This window comes from Oreochromis niloticus, unplaced genomic scaffold, assembly GCF_001858045.2.
Source record: "Oreochromis niloticus isolate F11D_XX unplaced genomic scaffold, O_niloticus_UMD_NMBU tig00007369_pilon, whole genome shotgun sequence".
In the NCBI taxonomy this organism is placed as follows: domain Eukaryota; kingdom Metazoa; phylum Chordata; class Actinopteri; order Cichliformes; family Cichlidae; genus Oreochromis; species Oreochromis niloticus.
In genome coordinates this window covers 1,627-22,371 of record NW_020328520.1, presented here as the reverse complement: position 1 = coordinate 22,371, position 20,745 = coordinate 1,627, and the positions used below count along the sequence as shown (strand labels likewise).

General features: G+C 39.2%; 1 long non-coding RNA gene across 1 annotated transcript; it reads left to right on the top strand.

Annotated features, from left to right (window-relative positions):
- The first annotated feature begins 8,598 nt into the window (after positions 1-8,598).
- Positions 8,599-9,105, top strand: LOC112845443 (uncharacterized). Its single transcript, XR_003218261.1, has 3 exons — positions 8,599-8,631; positions 8,718-8,932; positions 9,051-9,105. It is a non-coding gene; the product is annotated as an uncharacterized LOC112845443 (long non-coding RNA).
- Positions 9,106-20,745: the final 11,640 nt, after the last annotated feature.

The following is a 20,745-nucleotide window of genomic DNA, read 5'->3' as shown; positions in this document are numbered from 1 at the left end:
TCTAGCCTGTGATGAGCTTCCCACAGTGGTCACCAGCCGCAGACACGAGTATCAAGTGGATATGTCTCAGTTTGCTCGTTACGGCACATTTGATGGTACAGATCAAATTCCGAGCCTTGAACAGGGACTACAGTGTTTGGCTTCAGACGTTCGCTACGCTTTACTAGTCATGGCAGGTACAGTCATCGCAGTTTGCAGGCTGACTTCAGGTGAATACGCATATTTTGACCCTCACCCACGTAAGTCTACAGGAATGCCATTGTCGCTAGCTGTAAGTGGTGGAACTGCAGTTATGTTAAAGTTCACACGTCTTAACGACATGATTGACAGGATCAAACGCTTGTACCGAATGTTTAGCATCGCGCCAACCTGCACTTATGAGCTACAGCCTGTCGAGTTTCACAGTGAAAACGCAGCTGACCAAAGAGATGCTGATGAAAACAGACAAACAGCTACAAGTCTTCCAGCACCAGCTTTAAATGAACCTGAATTTGAAACCCCAAATCCACTGAGCAGACACAGAAAACTGTGACCGACACTTTAGCCACTGAAGTGATGTCATCCAGAGTGGATTATTCAAATGAGCCAGCTGCTGAGCCGAACAATTGTCCTTATGATTATTTAGAAATAGAAACCTCTGCATCTTCTGTAAGAGACACTCAGGTAACAAAAGAATCTGTTCCTCAGAATGATTTAAACACCGCCTCCTGTTTAACTGAGACAACAGAGGAACTCTCACATAAACTGTTGAAGCATAATAAACAGCAAAGGAGAAAGATTAGGAGACGATTATTGGTCCAAGAAAAACTACCACAGAGAAAGGAAAATCAGAAAAAGAAAGAGAGACAGACGTACACTTTTGATGAAAGCTTTAAGGCAAAGAAAAAAGATTCTAGTAGAAAGTCTAATGATTCTGATCACAGTAAGAAAAAGAGTGTGTACAAAAATAATCTGTATAAACTCAATGCTACATATAGAGAGAAACAGAGAGAACATTTGAGAAAAATCTATAGAGATAGTGCTAAAATTAGAGAGAGAAAAAGAGAATGTGTCATAAGGATGTATAAAGAAGATTCTTTATTCCGAGAAAAGCAGAAGGAACGTATAACAAGAATATATAGAGAATCTCCCATTTTCCGAGAAAAGCAGAAGGAACGTATAACAAGAACATATAGAGAATCTCCCATTTTCCGAGAAAAGCAGAAGGAACGTATAACAAGAACATATAGAGAATCTTCCATTTTCCGAGAAAAGCAGAAGGAACGTATGAGAAGAACATATAAAGAATCTTATAGACAATCTCCTATATTCAAAGAAAAGCAGAAGGAACGACTAAGAAGAACATACAGAGAATCTCCCATGTTCCGAGAAAAGCAGAAGGAACGTATTAGAAGAACATACAGAACTTGTGCTGAATTCAGAGAGAAACATAAAGCTTACATGAGGTCATATGTTTCTAACCTATACAAAGAAAGTGAAGAATTTAGACAGAAAAAACAATGTTACATCACTAAACGTTATGGAGAAGAGAGACAATTTCAGCAGCAACACAAGGACAATATGAGAGAACGAATGAGAGTAAAATATTGGAACGGTATATCTTTTAGACAGATGCATAATATCAGATGTGCAATGAAAATAAAACGAAAATATCGCCAGATGCATCGACCAGCTGAGAGTTTACAGTGTCATCCAGATAACAGTTTAATGAATGAGGCCATATCTCGTTTCAGATCAAACATTAAGTCAGCACCATCTCATGTTTGTACTGTTTGTCTAAAAGCTTCTTTTCCTAATCAGGTGAAAATCTGCAAAAGAGAAAATTACTCAAAACACCAAACTGTAGCTCAGCAGTGTCTAACTGGTAAATTTGTTCATGTGTGTGATGAAGCATGTAATGATCACTGCAGCTTTCCTGTTGAGAGAAAAAAAGAGTATATCTGTCACACGTGTCACAGTTCCCTCAAAAGTGGACGCATGCCCAGGCTTGCTGCTGTCAATGGTTTAGAACTGCAGGATATTCCAGCTGAACTGTGTGATCTCAACATTCTGGAGAGACATCTGATTGCCAAATGCATCCCATTTGCTAAGATTATTCCTCTTCCAAAGGGCAGACAGAGACTCATACGTGGTAATGTGGTGTGTGTACCATCTGAAGTCCAACAAACAGTTGACTGTTTGCCTCGGCTCAGAAGCCAATCACAGATAATGAGGATCAAGCTGAAAAGACGACTGTGCTACAAAGGCCATCAGCTGTTCCAGACTGTCACCTGGTCTAAACTGATCCAAGCCCTGCGTAAACTCAAACAGATTCATCCACAGTACACAGATATTGTTATCAGAGATGATGCATTGCTTTGTGATCCAACGTTACCTGATGATGACAGCAGTGATGAAGCCAGCATGGCAAGTGATGATTATGATGAAGCAGATTTAATGGAAATTGACAACTATGAAAAAGATGCCCTTTTGTGCGAAAGTGAGTCTGAAAGTGAACAAGCTATTAATATGCAATCCTGTGATGAACAACCAGAGGAACAAAATCCAGAGGAACCAGAAAGTGATTTGAACAATGGAGGTTTTGCTCTAGAAAGTTGTCTGCAGCCTGTAGACATTTCAGAAGAGATTCTCTGTTTCACTGATAACACATATTGTGTGGCTCCTGCAGAAAGAAACAGTCCTGTTAGCTTCTTCAGAACTCCTCATTTGGAAGCCATGGCATTTCCTGTGCAGTTTCCTACTGGTCAGAATACACTGGATGAAAAGAGACGTCTCAAGCTCACACCAAGTGCATACTTCAAGTCAAGGCTTTTCAACATTGATGCAAGATTTGCTAAAGATACAAATTACCTGTTTTTCTCACAGTTCGTTACTGAAATACATTTGGCTAATTCCAGCATGACAATACAGCTAAGGAAAGGTAAAACTATGACGAAAGATGGACGCAAAATCACATCAGGAATGTTACAAAGTAAGACAGAAGTAGAGAAGCTGGTAAGAAATAAAGATGCAATCAGATTTATGCAGCCACTCAGAGGAACTCCAGCTTACTGGCAGAAAACTACCAGAGATCTATTCAGTATGGTTCGTCAAATAGGAACACCTCAGTTCTTTGTCACTTTCTCTGCTGCTGAGATGAGATGGCCTGAAGTGATTCAAGCAATAAAGAGACAGCAAGGTGAAGAGGTTGATTTTGAAGCCCTGGACTGGTCAGAAAAGTGTGAAATTCTAAGATCAAATCCAGTAACCACCATGCGAATGTTTGATAAGCGTGTTGAGGCTTTGTTCAGAGATTTGCTGTTTTCTCCTGCACAGCCCCTTGGTGAAATCATTGATTACTTTTACAGAGTTGAGTTCCAGCACAGAGGTAGTCCACATATACACATGTTGCTGTGGATTAGAGAAAAGGTAGAAGTAGATGTGGATGATGACCAAACTGTCTGTGACTTTGTGGACAGATACATCTCAGCTCAGCTCCCTGATCCAGAAAAACAACCTGAACTGCACAAAAAAGTCACTGAGCTACAAAAGCACAGCAAAAACCACACAAAGACATGCTTTAAGAGTGTGAACTCTGGTTGTAGATTTGGCTTTCCAAAACCACCATCCACAAGAACAATGATTGTGAGACAGGATGAGGATTCAGACACTGAAGCTGCAAAAGCCAAACTCAGACCTTTGTTGAACCTGCTGAAGGAACCTGAAGCTGCTTCCCTCACCATAGAGCAGATTCTGTCACGATGCAACTTGACAATGAATGAGTATGAACAATGCCTCCAAGACATAAACAAGAAAACAGCTCTTATTCTGAAACGTGACCCAAAGGACTGTTGGATCAACAATTACAACCCAGACCTGCTTGAAGCCTGGAACTCTAATTTAGATGTCTCGTTAATATTGAATGCCTATTCATGTATAGAATACCTCTGTAAATATATAACGAAGAGAGAATCTGGCCTCTCTGAATACCTGAAGACAGTTATTGATAACTCTGATAAGAACACCGTCAATGAATGTGATGAAATGAGAGCTGTGATGCAGGCTTACTCAAAAAAGAGAGAAATCAGTGCACAGGAGTGTGTGACTCGAGTCTGTGGCCTAAAAATGAAAAAGTGTTCCCGCAGTGTTGTATTTGTACCAACAGATGATAACCCAGTAAAAATGAGTCGCCCCATGAGCTATCTGGAAACCACAACACATGACAGTTGTAATATTTGGATGACAAGTTTGAGTGATAAATACAAATGCAGACCTGAGACACCAGAATATGAGGAAATGTCACTGGCTGATTTTGCTGCCTTGTGCCGGTTGGTGAGTGGTCCAAATGAAGGAAAAGATGTGCTTCCTCTTCTAAACCAGCTTGGATTTGTACAAAGGCGAAAGAATGATAAACCAGCTATAATCAGGTATTACCACTGTCACAGAAAAAGATCCTGAGCAATATTATGGCGACTGTTGAGACTTTACCTTCCACACAGATCAGAGCAGGAACTGAAACCACAAGGGTTCCAAACCTATCAGTCCTTCTACAACTCAGGTTTTGTACGACTTCCATGTTCAGACCACAGTGAGTCTGTGAAAAGGGTTGTGAAAGAAATAAAGACAAGTATGAGAAGAACTCTGAGGATATTGAGAGTGCACTGGAAGAGTTTGAACAAAATAGGGATGTTGTGATTGATGAATGGTGTAATCTTGCTCCTGAATCTGAAGTTGTGAGGTTGCAATGTGATGAGAATCTTCCTGAGAGACATTCTGATGATGAGAACGAACAGGAGAATGTCCCGACTACAGTCGTCAGTCTGATGCTGTAACAGAGATCAGAGCCGTCAGAGAACAACCTGCAGTAGATCCAGCTGTGGTACGTGTAATGTATCAGAATCTGAACCAGAAGCAGGCCTGCGTGTTCTATGCTATAAGAGACTGGTGTATTCAGCGAGTTTGTGGTTTGAACCCAGATCCATTTTTCTTCTATATCAATGGTGGTGCAGGAACTGGAAAGTCACATCTGATTAAGTGTATTCACTCTGAAGCATCAAAGATCCTGAGCAGACTGCCTGCTAATGCAGAAGAAGCTGACATATCAAATCCAACTGTTTTACTGACTTCATTTACTGGGACAGCAGCTTTTTCTATCAATGGTCTACGTTACATTCTCTACTGAAACTACCCAGGAGTCTGAAACCACCCATTCAAGGACTTGGTAACCAACTGGATGAAGTCAGATCTGAGCTTATAAATGCTGAAATTATTGTTATTGATGAGATTTCAATGGTTTCAAAACCCCTTTTTGCCTATGTGGATGCAAGACTGAAACAAATCAAAGGCACTCAGAGACCTTTTGGTGGAATGTCAGTTTTAGCTGTTGGAGATTTTTACCAGCTGCCACCAGTGCGACAGTCTAAACCTCTCTGTGTTTATGATCCAGAACAGATTGACCTATGGCAGGAACATTTTCAGATGATCACTCTAACTGAGATCATGCGTCAGAAAGATGATGTGGCCTTTGCAGAGATGTGAACAGGATTAGAGTCAAAGAAAAGACAGATGAGCTTTCTCAGTGCGACAGAGATTTGTTGTCACAGGCTGTGACTGTACCAGAAGAATGTCCAACTGAGGTCTTACACATTTATGCCACCAACAAGAATGTGGAATCCCATAACACAGATACACTCAAGAAGCTTCATTCAAACATTATAATCATCACTGCAGACGATTTCCAGAAGGATAAATGTACAGGCAGAATGGCACGAAGAGACAAACCATTTACAGGTGGGCGAAATGATTTACCTGACACTCTGAACGTTTCAGAAGGAGCTCGAGTTATGCTGACCAGAAACTTGGACACACTAAACGGTTTAGTCAATGGTGCTTTTGGTATACTGATAAAGGTTGTGAGATCTGAAAATGATGGACACATAATTAAACTGGGGCTCAGAATGGACAACCGGCAGTCTGTAGAACAACCGCAGTGCTAATGCAGCATCTGATGATCTGGTTTACATTGAGAGAGCAGAGGAGAGTCTGAAGTTTAAAGGAGCGGTACGCAGACAGTTTCCTGTAAAGCTCGCATTTGCCTGCACAATTCACAAAACCCAGGGTCTTACAACACAGACAGCTGTAGTTTCAATGAAGAACATTTTTGAACCAGGTATGGCTTATGTTGCTCTCAGCAGGGTGACGTCTCTCAGTGGACTCTATTTACAGGACTTGGATGAGAAAAAGATTTATGCCAATCCTGAGGTAACTGCAGCGCTCCAAACCATGAGACAAGCCAGCGTTGAGGAAATGATGCCTCTTCTTCAGGTCAGAGAAACAGCCAGCAGACCTGACACTCTTACACTGATCCATCACAATACAGAAGGTTTACCATCTCACATCAGTGACATCAAGAGTCATCATGAAATGTGTTTAGCAGATGTTTTGTGTCTTACTGAGTCTCACCTCCAAGGCTCCTTTGTTGCAGACAGTCTTCATTTGGACGGCTACACCATGTTCAAACGCAACAGACATGTGTCCTACACAAACTTTCCTCACATGGCCAGCAGAAGTGGTGGGGAGTTGTTGTGTATTTGAGGAATCATTTTCAGGTTCAGGTAAAACAGTATCTGCATAATGTCACTGATCTTGAGTTTTTAGTGTTGAAGGTTCAGGCTCCATTCCCTGCGCTCATTGCTGTTGTGTACAGACCCCCTGACTACAGTTTGACACCATTCATGCAAAACCTGGTAAGTCTTTTAGATTCACTTGAAATAATGGACTGTCACCCAATAATTGTGTGTGGAGATTTTAATGAGAACCAGTTACAGAGTGGAAGGAAACAGATTCTGGAACAGTTTCAGTCTAGAGGGTATTCACAGCTGATCACTTCTGCCACTACAGACAAGAACACCTTGCTTGACCTCATTTTTATTTCTCAGCCACAGCAAAGTCTCTATTCAGGTGTCCTGAGGACATATTACAGTTACCACAACCCTGTGTTTTGTGTCCTGTCCTTGAGCCAATCATGAAGTCGTCTGGTGAGTTTTGAAACAATTACAGATCATGTTTGTTACAGAGTTTACTGATTGTAGAGTATGAAAAAGATTTTTCATTGAAAAAAGTGTCTTCCTTACTCTGTCTGTCAGAAGACCCTTTCTTATTGCAATGTTATTAATCATTTCACCAAATCATTGCTGAACTTCATGCAGAGCAGGGAACATCTGCTATCATGCACCTCTGATCTGAAATGTGCTGCAACATTTGATAAACCAACATCATTTTTTTTTATTCTCATGTTTTAAATGACTACATCTTTTTACTGTGACGTATGTAGCTCAACAAACGAGATCTTCCCCTCCAAGGGCTTTAAAATATGAAATAGTAAATAAATAAATCCCAGATAAATGCAGGTATTTATTATGGGTCACATGAATAAATACAGACAATTATATTTTCTTGATTATAGTAGATTTTGTAGAATCAAAAGTTTTTGTGATGAATGAGTTTTTGCTTATCATGTTTTACAGGTAAAAAATGTCAAAAGTTTTAAACTATCTTTAGGCTACCAGAGATGTCTATAATGATACATTATGTATAGAAAAACATTAGTACAGCTTACAGAATATGTATAAAAACTGATTTAGAAGTAAATGGATAGTTTTCTGAAAGTTCCTGACTACAGTTTAACACCACCCACCCAGCTCAGCCCCCAAGTGTCTATGTAATGCTGGTATGGTGTGTGAGTTTGACTTGGCCTTTATCCGGGTGGGTTTGGGTTTGGGTGGATAAAGGCCAAGTCAGAATTCTCTGAGCAGCTGGAAAAAGCTGCTCATAAACAAAGACATCAGAAAGTGTGGGTTTTAGGTGTAGCCCCCGCTTTCTGATGCACTAATTAGACTTAGTAACCGACACCCCATACCAGCATTACATAGACACTTGGGGGCTGAGCTGGGTGGGTGGTGTTATAAGCACTTGTTTTGTAGATGTATTTTTTCAGACAGGGCACAGTCTCCTTTGTGGCAAAACCTTCAAACTCACCATCCTCAGCTGAAACAACAACATCTTAACACCATCTTCATGAACTGCTGAGCCAAACCTGATCCATCAGTGCTGGACTGCACAGATAACTACATGCCACAAGGAGACTGCTGTTTTATGAACTGCCATACCAGTGTGTCTTCAATGGAGAAGATGACACACCCATCACCTGACCTCCTGCCTGATCTGGAGACCATCATCATGCTGCCACACTACAACCTCTGAGACCATCAATTATGACTGATACTGAGGAAACTGTATTTCCTGTCAGAGATGCTCAGTGATCCTCAGAGCAGAGAGAGGTATGATTCTTTATCTTTGACAAAAAATGTCATTGCTTTTAATTCATTTAATTAATTTAAATCCTGTGTATTGCATAAATAATTCCACACTCAAATGATTATACTTGTTGACACTTTTTGAGTTTTAATTCACATTATGGATTGCAAATCTATGCTTTTTCTACTCTGTCTCTCTGTGCAGGTATTGCTGTCTTCTGAGTTCTTCAGTGTCCCAACTGAGACATTCAAACCTCACTGCAGAGCTCATGTCTTTCCTCACCATCATGTGAGTGTGAGATTGCTCTGGAGTCTGGTGGCCTGCAGCACCTATAAGGTATTTCAATATTGTTCATTGTATAACTTATTTGTAGTTTTTAGGCCTTAACACAAATAAAATGTTCCTTTTTCGGTATTTTTTAGAACAAGCTCGTCCAGTGTGCCTGCATTCCAGCTTCTTAGACTCTACGCAAGTGGACAGTGTTTGGCCACTCTTACAGACAACGACTTCTGTCAACTGACTGCTACTGATCAGGCACCTCACTCCAGGAAGACAGAGGGCTGCAAGCCTGTCATCATTTCCAGTGTGGCTTTGTATTCTTAGGGTAGCATCAGATTTTTCCCACAAATATTCAAAGGTAACACTTATTTTAAGCTTAGTTATTAAATCAAAAGTCTTCCCTTGTGTTATGTCTGTGAAGGTTCTCATGGTGTCCTTTGATGTAGTCTCTCTCTTCACTTGCATACCCACTACAGAGGCAGTGGAGACTGTCAGAAAACGACTACAAGAAGACAGCTCCTTGGAGGACAGGACCAACTTCACACCCGATCAGATTTGCACACTGTTAGACCTCTGCCTTACCACTACATATTTCAAATACAACGAGGGTTTCTACAGACAAAAACATGGCTGTGCCATGGGCTCCCCTGTGTCACCTATTGTAGCCAACCTTTGCATGAAGGAAGTGGAAAGAAAGGCTCTTGGCTCTTTTAAAGGGAGAGTACCCAGCCACTGGTACAGATACGTAGATGACACCTGGGTCAAAATCAAAACACAAGAAGTGGAATCCTTCACTGCGCACATTAACGCCGTGGATAAAAACATCAAGTTCACCAGGGAAGACACAAAGGACGACTGTTTGCCTTTCCTGGACTGCGCTGTGCACATTGAAGAGAATGGCAACCTCAACATTGAAGTTCATCGGAAGCCCACACACACGGACCAGTACCTCCTCTTTGACTCCCATCACCCTCTGGAACACAAACTTGGAGTAATTAGGACCCCCCCCCGGGCAGAACATGTTCCCTCTAAGCCTGAAGGGAAAAAGAAGGAACACACATATGTAAAGGAAGCACTTAAAACATGTGGCTATCCTAATTGGGCGTTTATAAAGTCAGCAAAGATGCACAGAAAAGAACATCAGATACCAGCGAGGGAGGATAACAAAGACAGATGCAACAACATTGTCATCCCCTATGTACTAATTAGACTTAGTAACCGACACCCCATACCAGCATTACATAGACACTTGGGGGCTGAGCTGGGTGGGTGGTGTTAAAAGCACTTGTTTTGTAGATATATTTTTTTCAGACAGGGCACAGTCTCCTTTGTGGCAAAACCTTCAAACTTCACCATCCTCAGCTGAAACAACAACATCTTAACACCATCTTCATGAACTGCTGAGCCAAACCTGATCCATCAGTGCTGGACTGCACAGATAACTACATGCCACAAGGAGACTGCTGTGTTATGAACTGCCATACCAGTGTGTCTTCAATGGAGAAGATGACACACCCATCACCTGACCTCCTGCCTGATCTGGAGACCATCATCATGCTGCCACACTACAACCTCTGAGACCATCAATGATGACTCATACTGAGGAAACTGTATTTCCTGTCAGAGATGCTCAGTGATCCTCAGAGCAGAGAGAGGTATGATTCTTTATCTTTGATAAAAAAAAATGTCAGTGTTTTTAATTCAATTAATTAATTAAAATCCTGTTTATTGCATAAATAATTCCACACTCAAATGATTATACTTGTTGACACTTTTTGAGTTTTAATTCACATTATGGATTACAAATCTATGCTTTTTCTACTCTGTCTCTCTGTGCAGGTATTGCTGTCTTCTGAGTTCTTCAGTGTCCCAACTGAGACATTCAAACCTCATCACAGAGCTCATGTCTTTCCTCACCATCATGTGAGTGTGAGATTGCTCTGGATTCTGGTTATGTGGCCTGCAACACCTATAAGGTATTTCAATATTGTTCATTGTATAACTTATTTGTAGATTTTAGGCCTTAACACAAATAAAATGTTCCCTTTTCTGTATTTTTTAGAACAAGCTCGTCCAGTGTGCCTGCATTCCAGCTTCACAGAAAAGAACATCAGACACCAGCGAGGGAGGATAAGAAAGACAGACGCAACAACATTGTCATCCCCTATGTAGCCGGTGTATCAGAGAAACTCAGGAGAGTTTTCTCCAAGCACGACATCCCAGTGTACTTCAGACCCAGTAACACACTCAGACAGAAACTGGTTCACCCGAAAGACAAAACTCCTAAACACAAAACTCCTAAACACAAACCTAACAATGTGGTGTATGCTGTACAGTGCAGCGAGGAATGCCCAGACCTCTACATCGGAGAGACCAAACAGCCACTTCACAAGCGCATGGCACAACATAGAAGAACCACCTCCACGGGACAAGACTCAGCAGTTCATCTGCATCTAAAGGACAAAGGTCAGTCTTTCGAGGATGCCAACGTTCACATTTTGGACAGAGAGGACAGATGGTTTGAAAGAGGAGTGAAAGAGGCCATCTATGTCCACTGTGAGCGACCATCTTTGAACAGAGGCGGTGGTTTACGACACCAACTGTCTGCCATCTATAATCCAGTTTTGAGTTCCCTCCCCAGACACCTTAACGCCCACTCCCATCCTGGGAGTGGGCATGGGTGATTTCCTGACCTCAGGAAATCACATGATAGGGTGGGGCCAGGTTTCACAATGAGCTCACCCGAAACCCTGGCTGATTGGGACCCACACCCACTTTCACACCTTGGCTCATGTGATTAGGTAGAGGATCATCAGGGGTTCTTTGTCCCTCTTTGGGGGGAAACTCCCACTGGGTTTAAATCTGGGACTCTCCACCATTGACCCTTAGAACTGAAGAAGCTTCTCGGATGAGAGGTGAAACGTCTTCAAGGAACTCAAAGAAGTCCAGACGCTTTTCTTTCCAAGCTCCTTAGACTTCCCTTGTGTTAATTACATTTTATTTGTTGTTGTTTTCTTTTAGATTTATATGCAGTGATTGGATGTGGTGGAGCTTTGTTAACTGTGTGGAAAACATCTGTTTGTGATGATATTTACAATGAGGCTTTAAGGTGACAATTTCCATGTAATTTCAATTCTTTTACTAAGCAAAAACATGTTTGCAATTAACATATTTTGTCAGTTTTGTCTTTTGGATTTATGGTTAACATTCCTCTGTGACAGCAAATACTAAACTGGTCCAAGTAACCAGCATATCATTGGTCAAAGGCAAAAAGGACCACATGTCACACTAGCAATGAATTTTTGACTGTGTTTGTGTTAGTATAGAGTAGGTCTAACAGTGGTTTTCCACATCTGCTCTAAAATATATAGATAATGGGTCAGACATATAAAGTCATTTTGAAAAGTTCATAAAGGTCACATCCATTTATATGTGTTCCTCTTTATCATTTTATATCATCTGTCACACAGCTGACTTGAGTTTTGATCAGAGTAGAACCATAACATTCATGCTAATGGTTCTACTGTTTACAGTTACTTTATGATGGATTTCACCCTGGTCACAGCACTATGTGAAAAGCTGTTAGAGGTAAAGTTAAGCCAATTAATACCTCATCATAAGTCACTTTCTAACACAGGGCAGTGATTATTATTCACTGTAATTTATTCCACAACAATGTTCTTTATTTGATTCTTTAAATATGCACATGGATTGTTTAGCTGTGTGACTCTCCACACCTGAAATATATCACAATGTGGACTTCATTTCGACAGTATTTTGTAGATTGGTACCATATTTATTATCAAATCATCTTGTGCATTTATTAACTAAATGTTGTTTGTGAGGGGTTTTTTTTTTGTTTGTTTGGGGTTATATTTGTTGCCATTTTTACATTTCACCAACTGTGTAAATTTTGCAATTTTACCTTGGTTTTGTTTCACATCAGTTTATCTGCTGGCTGGTATTCCTGTCTTCCTTCTCTCACCCCAACCGGTCGCAGCAGATGGCCGCCCCTCCCTGAGCCTGGTTCTGCTGGAGGTTTCTTCCTGTTAAACGGGAGTTTTTCCTTCCCACTGTCGCCAAAGTGCTTGCTCATAGGGGGTCATATGATTGTTGGGTTTTTCTCTGTATCTATGAAGCGCCTTAAGGCGACTTTTGTTGTGATTTGGCGCTACATAAATTGAATTGAATTGGTTTTCTTCCTTTTCTAATGTTTCTGGTCATTTTTCACAGTTAAACAAGTAACTTTGAGGTTACTTCATCATTTTCAGCTGTTATCTGTTTACAGTTTTTTTCCTAATAATTACATTTCTGAAAAATTATAGCAGTTCTGGTAAGTTGTAATATTTCTGCCAAGTTATTAATTTTCTACTAAATTATATCATTTCTGCTAAGTTATGTTATTCTAAATTATTACATTTCTGCTAAGTTGTAGCTTCTGGTAAACTACAACATTTCTGCTGAATTGTTGTTTCTTCTAAGTTATTGCATTTCTGCTAAGTTATTACATTTTTGTTAACTTGATGTTGTTCTGCAAAGTTATTAAAATTTCAACAACTTTTTAAACACTGACTTTGATTTCTTCAGCTTCTTCAGCTATTTTCAACTATTCTCAGCAGACAGCTTCAGCTTTACAGCATCCACACTGCATTTTCGCAGGAAATGCAAATTAGTGTGAATGCTTGTAAAAGCATTCACAGTATTGTTCTTCTAATCTTTATTCTATTTTATTATAGATTCCGTACGTTTTTTGTACTCTATCTCCTTCAAAACCGTTCAACTTAGAAAAACCATTCAAACACCGTTAGATTCCTCTTCTTTTGGACACGACTGCTTCTATTTTTCTCATTCATAACATTTATATTTTTAAAATTATTCAACTTTTTTCAACAAAAATTTCCCATGTATTTCAATGGGGAGACCCTTCAAATCCTCATTCAACTTACTCATTTTCAAACTGTATCTACTTCAACATACGTTGACATAGAGCTACCATTCAAACTTTAAAACGAAGACAAGACATTCAACTATTCAACTTGTATTTATCTTTTCAATATCTGTTATACTTTTTCTTCAGTTCCAGTTTAAGTTTCATGATGTTTTTTCAGCCGTTTCAGCGTTTATAATGGGTGTGTATGGGACGGAATGTTGGGGCTAGAGTGAGACAGCTCAACTGCTAGAGTGAGAGGAGCGAAAAAATTAATCTTAAAATATTTTTTAAAACTGCTGCTGTGTCCGCAGCGTTTGCTCTACAGGTATGATTTTACCCTCAAAACGTAGCCATCGCTGTCCTCTTTCATCCAATGTGTTTACTATTGTGCTAGGTGTTATGGTTCTTTCATAAATGTCACCAAAGCACAGACTCCTCCCTCCAACTCCTCCATAGACTCCAATGTTAAAGTGGCTCAGAAAGTTCCTTTGAAAATCAGAAGAGCATGGTGTCTTTACACTGTCACCACGTCCATATAATAAACTCCACAGGCATGAAAACTGAGAATTAGGTAGACTGGACATTGCTGTCGCTCACGGTGAAAGAATTTTGTCAATAGGACCTGTACTTTTCATTTGGGAGCAATTTGTTTCGGCCTGACTTTTCTGTTCATTTTAAGCAGCAAAAGTGAGGTGCATGTCTGCGTGTGTATGGGGCCATTGGGTGCAGTCACTATAGCAACCAGGCTCACACCTGCCTGCCTAACGAGCTCTGTCCCTCACTCTGCCAAGATTCATCTTAAACACTTCTCTTTCAACTGCTGCTGTGTCCACAGTGTTTGCCCTACAGCCATCATTTTACCCTCAAAACGTCGCCATCGATGTTCTCTTTCCAACAGCATGTCTTTCAAAGCTCAGAAATATAAACTTTTTAAACTGTGTGGATCCAAGTGGAGGGATCACATTTCAGTCATTCAGTGATTCAAAGAATATGAACTTTTAATATTCATTCAGATGTTTTCTGACTCTAAATAGTCTTTTCTCATTTTTTAGGTTTTTCTAATTTACATTTAAAACATTTTCAGCTGTTTTCTAACTACTTCTCTGTGGATGTCAGCTTTTAGCAGTTCAGCTTTTTTGTTTTCAGGTGCAAATTTCTGTATTTTTCATCTCATTCAACATTTTTAACTTAAAATTCAGCAATTAATTCATTTCAGCGCATATATTCAGATTCAAGCATTCACACTGCAGTTTCTTCAGAAAATGCACTTTCTAGTTTTTCTAGTTATTATTATATCATATTCCGTACGTTTTTGTGCATCTATCTCCTTCAAAACCGTTCAACTTAGAAAAACCATTCAAACACCGTTAGTTTCCTCTTCTTTAGGACATGACTGCTTCTATTTTTCTCATTTATAACATTTATATTTTTAAAATTATTCAACTTTTTTCAACAAAAATTTCCCATGTATTTCAATGGGGAGACCCTTCAAATCCTCATTCAACTTACTCATTTTCAAACTGTATCTACTTCAACATACGTTGACATAGAGCTACCATTCAAACTTTAAAACGAAGACAAGACATTCAACTATTCAACTTGTATTTATCTTTTCAATATCTGTTATACTTTTTCTTCAGTTCCAGTTTAAGTTTCATGATGTTTTTTCAGCCGTTTCAGAGTTTATAATGGGTGTGTATGGGACGGAATGTTGGGGCTAGAGTGAGACAGCTGAACTGCTAGAGTGAGAGGAGCGAAAAAATTAATCTTAAAATCTTTTTTAAAACTGCTGCTGTGTCCGCAGCGTTTGCTCTACAGGTATGATTTTACCCTCAAAACGCAGCCATCGCTGTCCTCTTTCATCCAATGTGTTTACTATTGTACTAGGTGTTATGGTTCTTTCATAAATGTCACCAAAGCACAGCCTCCTCCCTCCAACTCCTCCATAGACTCTAATGTTAAAATGGCTCAGAAGGTTCGTTTGAAAATCAGAAGAGCATGGTGTTTTTACACTGTCACCACGTCCATATAATAAACTCCACAGGCATGAAAACTGAGAATTAGGTAGACTGGACATTGCTGCCGCTCATGGTGAAAGAATTTCGTCAATAGGACCTGTACTTTTCATTTGGGAGCGATTTGTTTCGGCCTGACTTTTCTGTTCATTTTAAGCAGCAAAAGTGAGGTGCATGTCTGTGTGCGTGTGTACTGAGCCACTGGGTGCAGTTACTATAGCAACCAGGCTCACACCTGCCTGCCTAAGGAGCTCTGTCTCTCACTGTGCCAAGATTCATCTTAAACACTTCTCTTTCAACTGCTGCTGTGTCCACAGTGTTTGCTCTACAGCCATCATTTTACCCTCAAAACGAAGCCATCGTTCTTCTCTTTCCAACAGCATGTCTTTCAAAGCTCAGAGATGTAAACCTTTAAAAGTGTGTGGATCCAAGTGTAGGGATTACACTTTAGTCATTCAGTGATTCAAAGAATATGAACTTTTAATATTCATTCAGGTGTTTTCTGACTCTAAATTTTCTGTTCTCATTTCTTAGGTTTTCCAAATTTTAATTTAAAAACTTTTCAGCTATTTTCCAACTTCTTCTGTGTGAACATCAGCTTTCAAAAGTTCTGCACTTTTGTTTTCAGGTTAATAACTCTGTATTTTCCAGCTCATTCAACATTTTTATTTTTAACTCAAAATTCAGCAATTAATTCATTTCAGTGCATACATTCAGATTCAAGCATTCACACTGCAGTTTCTTCAGAAAATGCACTTTCTAGTTATTATTATTATTATATCATATTCCGTACGTTTTTGTGCATCTATCTCCTTCAAAACCGTTCAACTTAGAAAAACCATTCAAACACCGTTAGATTCCTCTTCTTTAGGACATGACTGCTTCTACTTTTCTCATTTATAACATTTATATTTTTAAAATTATTCAACTTTTTTCAACAAAAATTTCCCATGTATTTCAATGGGGAGACCCTTCAAATCCTCATTCAACTTACTCATTTTCAAACTGTATCTACTTCAACATACATTGACATAGAGCTACCATTCCAACTTTAAAACGAAGACAAGACATTCAACTATTCAACTTGTATTTATCTTTTCAATATCTGTTATACTTTTTCTTCAGTTCCAGTTTAAGTTTCATGATGTTTTTTCAGCCGTTTCAGAGTTTATAATGGGTGTGTATGGGACGGAATGTTGGGGCTAGAGTGAGACAGCTCAACTGCTAGAGTGAGAGGAGCAAAAAAATTAATCTTAAAATATTTTTTAAAACTGCTGCTGTGTCCACGGTGTTTGGTCTACAGGTATGATTTTACCCTCAAAACGTAGCCATCGCTGTCCTCTTTCATCCAATGTGTTTACTATTGTACTAGGTGTTATGGTCCTTTCATAAATGTCACCAATGCACAGCCTCCTCCCTCCAACTCCTCCATAGACTCTAATGTTAAAATGGCTCAGAAGGTTCATTTGAAAACCAGAAGTACAGGCTGTCTTTACACTGTCACCACGTCCATATAATAAATTCCACAGGCATGAAAACTGAGAATTAGGTAGACTGGACATTGCTGCCGCTCACGGTGAAAGAATTTCGTCAATAGGACCTGTACTTTTCATTTGGGAGCGATTTGTTTCGGCCTGACTTTTCTGTTCATTTTAAGCAGCAAAAGTGAGGTGCATGTCTGTGTGCGTGTGTACTGAGCCATTGGGTGCAGTTACTATAGCAACCAGGCTCACACCTGCCTGCCTAAGGAGCTCTGTCTCTCACTGTGCCAAGATTCATCTTAAACACTTCTCTTTCAACTGCTGCTGTGTCCACAGTGTTTGCTCTACAGCCATCATTTTACCCTCAAAAAGAAGCCATCGTTCTTCTCTTTCCAACAGCATGTCTTTCAAAGCTCAGAGATGTAAACCTTTAAAAGTGTGTGGATCCAAGTGTAGGGATTACACTTTAGTCATTCAGTGATTCAAAGAATATGAACTTTTAATATTCATTCAGGTGTTTTCTGACTCTAAATTTTCTGTTCTCATTTCTTAGGTTTTCCAAATTTTAATTTAAAAACTTTTCAGCTATTTTCCAACTTCTTCTGTGTGAACATCAGCTTTCAAAAGTTCTGCACTTTTGTTTTCAGTTTAATAGATCTGCATTTTCCAGCTCATTCAACATTTTTATTTTTAACTCAAAATTCAGCAATTAATTCATTTCAGTGCATACATTCAGATTCAAGCATTCACACTGCAGTTTCTTCAGAAAATGCACTTTCTAGTTAGTGTGAATGCTTGTAAAAGCATTCACAGTATTGTTGTTGTAATCTTTATTATTATTATTATTATATCATATTCCGTACGTTTTTGTGCATCTATCTCCTTCAAAACCGTTCAACTTAGAAAAACCATTCAAACACCATTAGATTCCTCTTCTTTTGGACAAGTGTGCTTGTATTTTTCTCATTTATAACATTTATATTTTTAAAATTATTCAACTTTTTTCAACAAAAATTTCCCATGTATTTCAATGGGGAGACCCTTCAAATTCTCCTTCAACTTACTCCTCTTTAAACTGTATGTACTTCCACATACGTTGACATAGATCCACCATTCAAACTTTAAAACGAAGACAAGACATTCAACTATTCAACTTGTATTTATCTTTTCAATATCTATTATACTTTTTCTTCAGTTCCAGTTTAAGTTTCATGATGATTTTTCAGCCGTTTCAGAGTTTATAATGGGTGTGTATGGGACGGAATGTTGGGGCTAGAGTGAGACAGCTCAACTGCCAGAGTGAGAGGAGCGAAAAAATTAATCTTAAAATATTTTTTAAAACTGCTGCTGTGTCCACAGCGTTTGCTCTACAGGGATGATTTTACCCTCAAAACGTAGCCATCGCTGTCCTCTTTCATCCAATGTGTTTACTATTGTACTAGGTGTTATGGTTCTTTCATAAATGTCACCAAAGCACAGCCTCCTCCCTCCAACTCCTCCATAGACTCTAATGTTAAAATGGCTCAGAAGGTTCGTTTGAAAATCAGAAGAGCATGGTGTTTTTACACTGTCACCACGTCCATATAATAAACTCCACAGGCATGAAAACTGAGAATTAGGTAGACTGGACATTGCTGCCGCTCACGGTGAAAGAATTTCGTCAATAGGACCTGTACTTTTCATTTGGGAGCGATTTGTTTCGACCTGACTTTTCTGTTCATTTTAAGCAGCAAAAGTGAGGTGCATGTCTGTGTGCGTGTGTATGGAGCCATTGGGTGCAGTCACTATAGCAACCAGGCTCACACCTGCCTGCCTAACGAGCTCTGTCTCTCACTGTGCCAAGATTCATCTTAAACACTTCTCTTTAAACTGCTGCTGTGTCCACAGTGTTTGCTCTACAGCCATCATTTTACCCTCAAAACGACGCCATCGTTGTTCTCTTTGCAACAACGTGACTTTGAAAGCTCAGACATTTAAACTTTTTAAACTGTGTAGATCCAAGTGGAGGGATCACATTTTAGTAATTCAGTGATTTAAAGAATATGAAATTTTAATATTCATTCAGATGTTTTCTGACTTTAAATTTTCTTTTGTCATTTCTTAGGTTTTTCTAATTTCCATTTAAAACATTTTCAACTATTTTCCAACTTCTTCTCTGTGGATGTCAGCTTTTAGCAGTTCAGCACTTTTGTTTTCAGGCGAAAATTTCTGTATTTTTCATCTCATTCAAAAGTTTTAACTTAAAATTCAGCAATTAATTCATTTCAGTGCATACATTCAGAGTCAAGCATTCACACTGCAGTTTCTTCAGAAAATGCACTTTCTAGTTCTTCTATTTTATTTTTATATATTCCGTACGTTTTTTGTACTCTATCTCCTTCAAAACCGTTCAACTTAGAAAAACCATTCAAACACCGTTAGAATCCTCTTCTTTAGGACATGACTGCTTGTATTTTTCTCATTCATAACATTTATATTTTTAATTTTATTCAACTTTTTTCAACAAAAATTTCCCATGTATTTCAATGGAGAGACCCTTCAAATTCTCCTTCAACTCACTCCTCTTTAAACTGTATCTACTTCCACATACATTGACGTAGAGCCACCATTCAAACTTTAAAACGAAGACAAGACATTCAACTATTCAACTTGTATTTATCTTTTCAATATCTATTATACTTTTTCTTCAGTTCCAGTTTAAGTTTCATGATGTTTTTTTAGCCGTTTCAGAGTTTATAATGGGTGTGTATGGGACGGAATGTTGGGGCTAGAGTGAGACAGATCAGCTGCTAGAGTGAGAGGAGCGAAAAAATTAATCTTAAAATATTTTTTAAAACTGCTGCTGTGTCCGCAGCGTTTGCTCTACAGGTATGATTTTACCCTCAAAACGTAGCCATCGCTGTCCTCTTTCATCCAATGTGTTTACTATTGTACTAGGTGTTATGGTTCTTTCATAAATGTCACCAAAGCACAGCCTCCTCCCTCCAACTCCTCCATAGACTCCAATGTTAAAATGGCTCAGAAAGTTCGTTTGAAAATCAGAAGAGCATGGTGTTTTTACACTGTCACCACGTCCATATAATAAACTCCACAGGCATGAAAACTGAGAATTCAGTAGACTAGACATTGCTGTCGCTCACGGTGAAAGAATTTCGTCAATACGACCTATACTTTTCATTTGGGAACGATTTGTTTCGGGCTGACTTTTCTGTTCATTTTAAGCAGCAAAAGTGAGGTGCATGTCTGTGCCTGTGTATGGAGCCATTGGGTGCAGTCACTATAGCAACCAGGCTCACACCTGCCTGCCTAACGAGCTCTGTCTCTCACTGTGCCAAGATTCATCTTAAACACTTCTCTTTCAACTGCTGCTGTGTCCACAGTGTTTGCTCTACAGCCATCATTTTACCCTCAAAACGTCGCCATCGTTGTTCTCTTTCCAACACAGTGTCTTTCAAAGCTCAGAGATGTAAACCTTTAAAAGTGTGTGGATCCAAGTGGAGGGATCACACTTTAGTCATTCAGTGATTCAAAGAATATGAACTTTTAATATTCATTCAGATGTTTTCTGACTCTAAATTTTCTGTTCTCATTTCTTAGGTTTTCCAAATTTTAATTTAAAAACTTTTCAGCTATTTTCCAATTTCTTCTGTGTGAACATCAGCTTTCAAAAGTTCTGCACTTTTGTTTTCAGGTTAAAAACTCTGTATTTTCAGGCTCATTCAACATTTTTATTTTTAACTTAAAT